Source organism: Eurosta solidaginis, chromosome 3 (genome assembly GCF_040869045.1).
Source record: "Eurosta solidaginis isolate ZX-2024a chromosome 3, ASM4086904v1, whole genome shotgun sequence".
NCBI classification, from domain to species: Eukaryota; Metazoa; Arthropoda; class Insecta; order Diptera; family Tephritidae; genus Eurosta; species Eurosta solidaginis.
The window spans coordinates 70,379,013-70,384,935 of NC_090321.1; the positions used below are offsets into that span (position 1 = coordinate 70,379,013).

At 36.1% G+C, this 5,923-nt stretch overlaps 1 pseudogene; it reads left to right on the forward strand.

Annotated features, from left to right (window-relative positions):
* Window positions 1–3,333: 3,333 nt before the first annotated feature.
* LOC137245907 (uncharacterized) lies at window positions 3,334–5,713 on the forward strand (annotated as a pseudogene).
* The last annotated feature ends 210 nt before the right edge of the window (window positions 5,714–5,923 follow it).

The window sequence follows — 5,923 nt, forward strand, 5'->3', positions numbered from 1 at the left end:
TGATATAAAAAAAAACATTAAAAAAATCTAAAATTAGTGTAACTTCACTTGCCAGATTACAAAACGTTTGACAAAAAAATGTGCACTGTCGATCATTGTTTATATGCAATTTAAACTTGAAATTGTTGAAAAATCTCTTTTGGAAAGCACCCCACGCCAATGACGACATGTCTGCGATGCATTTAATCGATCCCGTGGCTCGAGATATTCATGAACATTACCCAAGATGAGAGTGGGCAGCTGTTCCTTGCTTAAATCGTGGTATTGTGTTTTTTTTACTTGGTTTGTTTTGATTGTGTGCTCAAATGTCAAAATGATGGCGGACAACAAAACAAACAGAACTTAACGAAAGATAGAGCTTTTGATAGAGTTGCCGGACATAGCATAAAGAATGGTATAGAGACAGATTGCAGCAACAAAAAAATTGCTGCACTGGAATCGCCAACGATTAGCGGATAAGGAATAGAGTGATTAACGTTAGGCGAGTAGGGCGAAGAAAGAAGATATAAAAGGGGGTGACACAGGTTAAAACTAAGACAGTTTGAAGTGTTAAAGTTCTGGCATACGACTGCCTCCGCGCCACTGTGCTATAAAATTTTTCTTAATTGTGACACTTATGTTGTGCGTTGTTTTTAAATAACTAATTTAAAAATATAAATTTTTGTGGTTCCGGAGAACAAGGAGGTTCCGGCAAGGAGAAGAGGATCGGAGTTCCAGGGCAGCGGATTAAAGGTGAGCCGAGTTAGGTAGCTTAGAGAAGTAGGAGTATGTGCGTATATATGTGGATACATATATGAGTACATATAGGTGAATGTAGGGCTAATAGTAATTTTATAATAATTTCTTTTACTTAGATGGGGGTAATTGGTAACATTTTTGGTGCATAAATTTTGTTTATAGTTTTGTCGCGGTTTAAAGCGAAATTTTTGCGTAAAGAGTTAAAATAATTTTTATCCAAGAAAAGTTGTATGCCTGTAGCCTGTAGATTCAAATCGTCCTGCGTGTGATAGATTTTTTCTTATTTGAATCTTTAATCTCCTGAAAATTTATTGTAATTATTAGTAATTTATTTATTAGCTAAATTAAAAGCTCTGGTGGATTAGTTAAATTAAATAAACAGGTATACTGTAGATAGGACGTTGGGAATAATTGGGTTAAAATTTTGATATGCGCACATATCGGTACGTACATATATACGCACGTAGGAAGTTAGTTACAGTAATTTACGAAATCCTGAAATTTTAACTAAATCCTGTGTGTCATAGGAAAGAGGATTAGTGGCGATTTAGGAAAAGTGACTGGAGTGAGAATTGTGGTGGCGTAAAACGAACAGTGCGGCGACGTGTAAGTCCCAAAATAAATATTTTTTTGAAGTAATCGGTTTTGTGATAAAATCTTATTGTGTTATAGTGTGCCCGGAAATTTTGGCGTGGAGGGATTAGGCACAACTCGCCGTAAGTCTTTAGTTCCAAATTATCTTTTTTATGTATATACGTATGTCCAGTTATCTAATTTTGATGCACCCGATGAGAACAACAACAAAATAGGGAAACTGGGGAAGACGTCCCGTTTATATACATATGCGTGGTTACATACACATTTTTGTTTAATGCGCTAAGGTAGGAGAATACCGTTAATGGTGTGCTTCGTGATTATGCCAGAAAACCAAAGCGATCTTTGGTTTTAACAATCTTTCGGAGCATCTATTTTGTTATGTGGTGTACACTCGACACAGAGATCAAAATTTGAATTTTTCTACATATACCATTTTGCTGTAGTAGCCAATCACCAAAATCGAAAACTAATAATTTCGTGCATATCCAGTTTCCCGTAAGACTCCAATACAAGGCACAAAGGCCAGTAAGAAGCAGCACAAAATCACCCAAGAAGTGGTTTCGGATTTTACATATATTTACTCCTTATATGCATATATAAATTTTGTAGTTTTAATTTTTTTTTGCGTTTTTACGTTTTTTTTTTGTTGCGTACACGCATGCACACACGCATATATCAAAAAAAGAAATTATTAAATTTTTCTAAATTTTCATGATATGCATATTTTTGGTACAATTAAGATTTTTTTTTGTACATTTTGTACACACCCTATTGAGGGTATGGTAACGAACCAAAAGCTTTTTATGTTTGTTTTATAGTGTGCGGGTTGTTGGACTTGCCAATTAAAGTGTAGCTATCTGCGTGTTTGCAAGCGAGCAAAGCAGTCACATTAGAGTGACCAATTTTCTTGTTTTTTGTTAAGCTGAAATTAATTGTTAAGAAAGTTATTGTGATCAGGTTAGGTGTATTGTATCGTTGTCCTATATATGGTAGGCGATTCTGCCCATAAGTAACATTAATATTGAACATTTTTTTTGAGAAATTCTTAAAATCTCATACATATTTACATACATAGGTAGGGGTAAAACCAACTAAGAGAGCTCGATTAGGTAGGATCCATTACCCTTAACCGAGTAAAATTTTAAAATTAAATTTTTTTTTTGTTCTCGTTTTCTTATTGCATTGAATGATCGGCAGGACGTTTCATCATAGTGAAACATTTTTTGTTTAGCCTAAATAATAAGACTAGTTTTTTTATTATGATTCATTGTAATTCTTTTTATGATTTTAATATATTTTGAGTTTGGTGTTAAGAGTTGAAAAAAAAAAAAAAAAAAAAAAAAAAAAAAGTTCTCATCGGGTGCATCAAAATTAGATAACTGGACATACGTATATACATAAAAAAGATAATTTGGAACTAAAGACTTACGGCGAGTTGTGCCTAATCCCTCCACGCCAAAATTTCCGGGCACACTATAACACAATAAGATTTTATCACAAAACCGATTACTTCAAAAAAATATTTATTTTGGGACTTACACGTCGCCGCACTGTTCGTTTTACGCCACCACAATTCTCACTCCAGTCACTTTTCCTAAATCGCCACTAATCCTCTTTCCTATGACACACAGGATTTAGTTAAAATTTCAGGATTTCGTAAATTACAGTAACTAACTTCCTACGTGCGTATATATGTACGTACCGATATGTGCGCATATCAAAATTTTAACCCAATTATTCCCAACGTCCTATCTACAGTATACCTGTTTATTTAATTTAACTAATCCACCAGAGCTTTTAATTTAGCTAATAAATAAATTACTAATAATTACAATAAATTTTCAGGAGATTAAAGATTCAAATAAGAAAAAATCTATCACACGCAGGACGATTTGAATCTACAGGCTACAGGCATACAACTTTTCTTGGATAAAAATTATTTTAACTCTTTACGCAAAAATTTCGCTTTAAACCGCGACAAAACTATAAACAAAATTTATGCACCAAAAATGTTACCAATTACCCCCATCTAAGTAAAAGAAATTATTATAAAATTACTATTAGCCCTACATTCACCTATATGTACTCATATATGTATCCACATATATACGCACATACTCCTACTTCTCTAAGCTACCTAACTCGGCTCACCTTTAATCCGCTGCCCTGGAACTCCGATCCTCTTCTCCTTGCCGGAACCTCCTTGTTCTCCGGAACCACAAAAATTTATATTTTTAAATTAGTTATTTCAAAACAACGCACAACACAAGTGTCACAATTAAGAAAAACTTTATAGCACAGTGGCGCGGAGGCAGTCGTATGCCAGAACTTTAACACTTCAAACTGTCTTAGTTTTAACCTGTGTCACCCCCTTTTATATCTTCTTTCTTCGCCCTACTCGCCTAACGTTAATCACTCTATTCCTTATCTGCTAATCGTTGGCGATTCCAGTGCAGCAATTTTTTTGTTGCTGCAATCTGTCTCTATACCATTCTTTATGCTATGTCCGGCAACTCTATCAAAAGCTCTATCTTTCGTTAAGTTCTGTTTGTTTTGTTGTCCGCCATCATTTTGACATTTGAGCACACAATCAAAACAAACCAAGTAAAAAAAACACAATACCACGATTTAAGCAAGGAACAGCTGCCCACTCTCATCTTGGGTAATGTTCATGAATATCTCGAGCCACGGGATCGATTAAATGCATCGCAGACATGTCGTCATTGGCGTGGGGTGCTTTCCAAAAGAGATTTTTCAACAATTTCAAGTTTAAATTGCATATAAACAATGATCGACAGTGCACATTTTTTTGTCAAACGTTTTGTAATCTGGCAAGTGAAGTTACACTAATTTTTGATTTTTTTAATGTTTTTTTTTATATCAAAACAAATAAAACGTAATCTCTATAGGATTGCACGTTGTGATAATTTGCAGGGGCTCCATTTTTACCTTAACAGTGTCAGCTTAGTCCCACCAGGCGATATAAGCGAAGATAATCTTATCGATATTGAACAATGTTTTGTGGAGCCATGGAAGATGTTTTTTAGATCGCAAAAAGTTTCCATGCCTGATCTTAGATTTGGGTGCAATCGAAGCTTTAACCTATTATGGCTTAGATGTTTTCAAAGCTCTAAACAAACCAGAAACATTGCAGCAACTGACATTGGCTTCAATAAAATTTGACCCTAGTATTACCCTATATTTACCATCGAAACTTCCTTATGGCAAAAGTGTAGATCACTACAGGTCTTATCAATTGATTATGATACTTTAAATGAGAATCTTTTGCACTCCATGGGAATATTCCCTTTGAGTAAGCTCCTAATCTGTATACGTGGGTCTGATCGGCAGCATCCCGGCATATCTGATACTTCATGGGCACACCCAAGAGCGGTCCACCTAATTTTTGCGGGGAAGAAACCGACCTGTCAGCCCAACGCGGGGAACACCCACCCCTGACAATAGTCAAAAGAAAAGGTTGATGGATCGAAGGTGCCAAATAAACCGAAATTAAAAGTACCTGCGAGAAAAAGACAGGCATCGACAAAACCTAATGGACATACTAAAATGACTGAAAAAATTTTTCAGATGGAATGCAAGGGTGGTTTCAAGCCAGCGCGCACAACTCGTGTGAAACGTCCAGACGATAATGATGATGTAAAGTCAATCCGTCAAGTGCAAGCTCTGCGAAGAAGATCATTGGCCAAACAACAGAGTGCGAGGGAACGATCAAGACAAATGAGTAGTAAGATGAAACGCAGGTACAATGAGAACAAAAATTCGGAAGGTTTCTTGGAGGGAGATTTGGTTCTGTTATACAACCCTCACCGGCGGAAAGGTTTTCCCTCCAAGATTCGGTGCAGTTGGGAAGGGCCATACAAAGTTGTGAAGAAGATCAGTGATACCATCTATCGCATACAAACCACTGGGAAACCACGGATTAGAAGAGTGGTTCATTTGGAAAGACTTAGGTGGAGGGCAGTGTAACGAATGTTAGCAGCACTGAGCGATGCTATCTTCTCTAATCCGATGCTAAGCAGTTACGTGAATTCACATCCATAGATCCAGACATAAAATTGTTCCTCTCTTACAATGTCATAACACTAAAATCCGAAACAAATATATTCCTTTGAAATTTACTTCAGTTTTAAACTTAGAGGAAAAAAGAAAAAATACAAACAATCTTGTAAAATAATAATTTGTAATTAAGCTAACAATTACTAACACACTAACACTTATAACATCCTTGCAGATTCCCACTGCAGGCATCAGCCATCAGCGCCGTACATATATTTCACTACAAAACCCAAATCGTAACTATCCAAAACGGGAATGGGTGGATCATTGGTGGATCCTTCAAGTTGGGTCACGTTATTGATCTACAGCAATATGTTACAAGTATGATGCAAATGAAAAATTTGGCAAACCGTTTAATGAAGAGCGCTGACTACCAGATTTTAGCGCATCTCTACATCAACCAAACATTGGAACGACTTGAAGAACTTACGGGTAGCACAGGTAAAGCAAGGGTCACCCACTCTATAGACTGGATAGGCTCAGCATGGAAACGGTTAGCAGGATCAGCAGA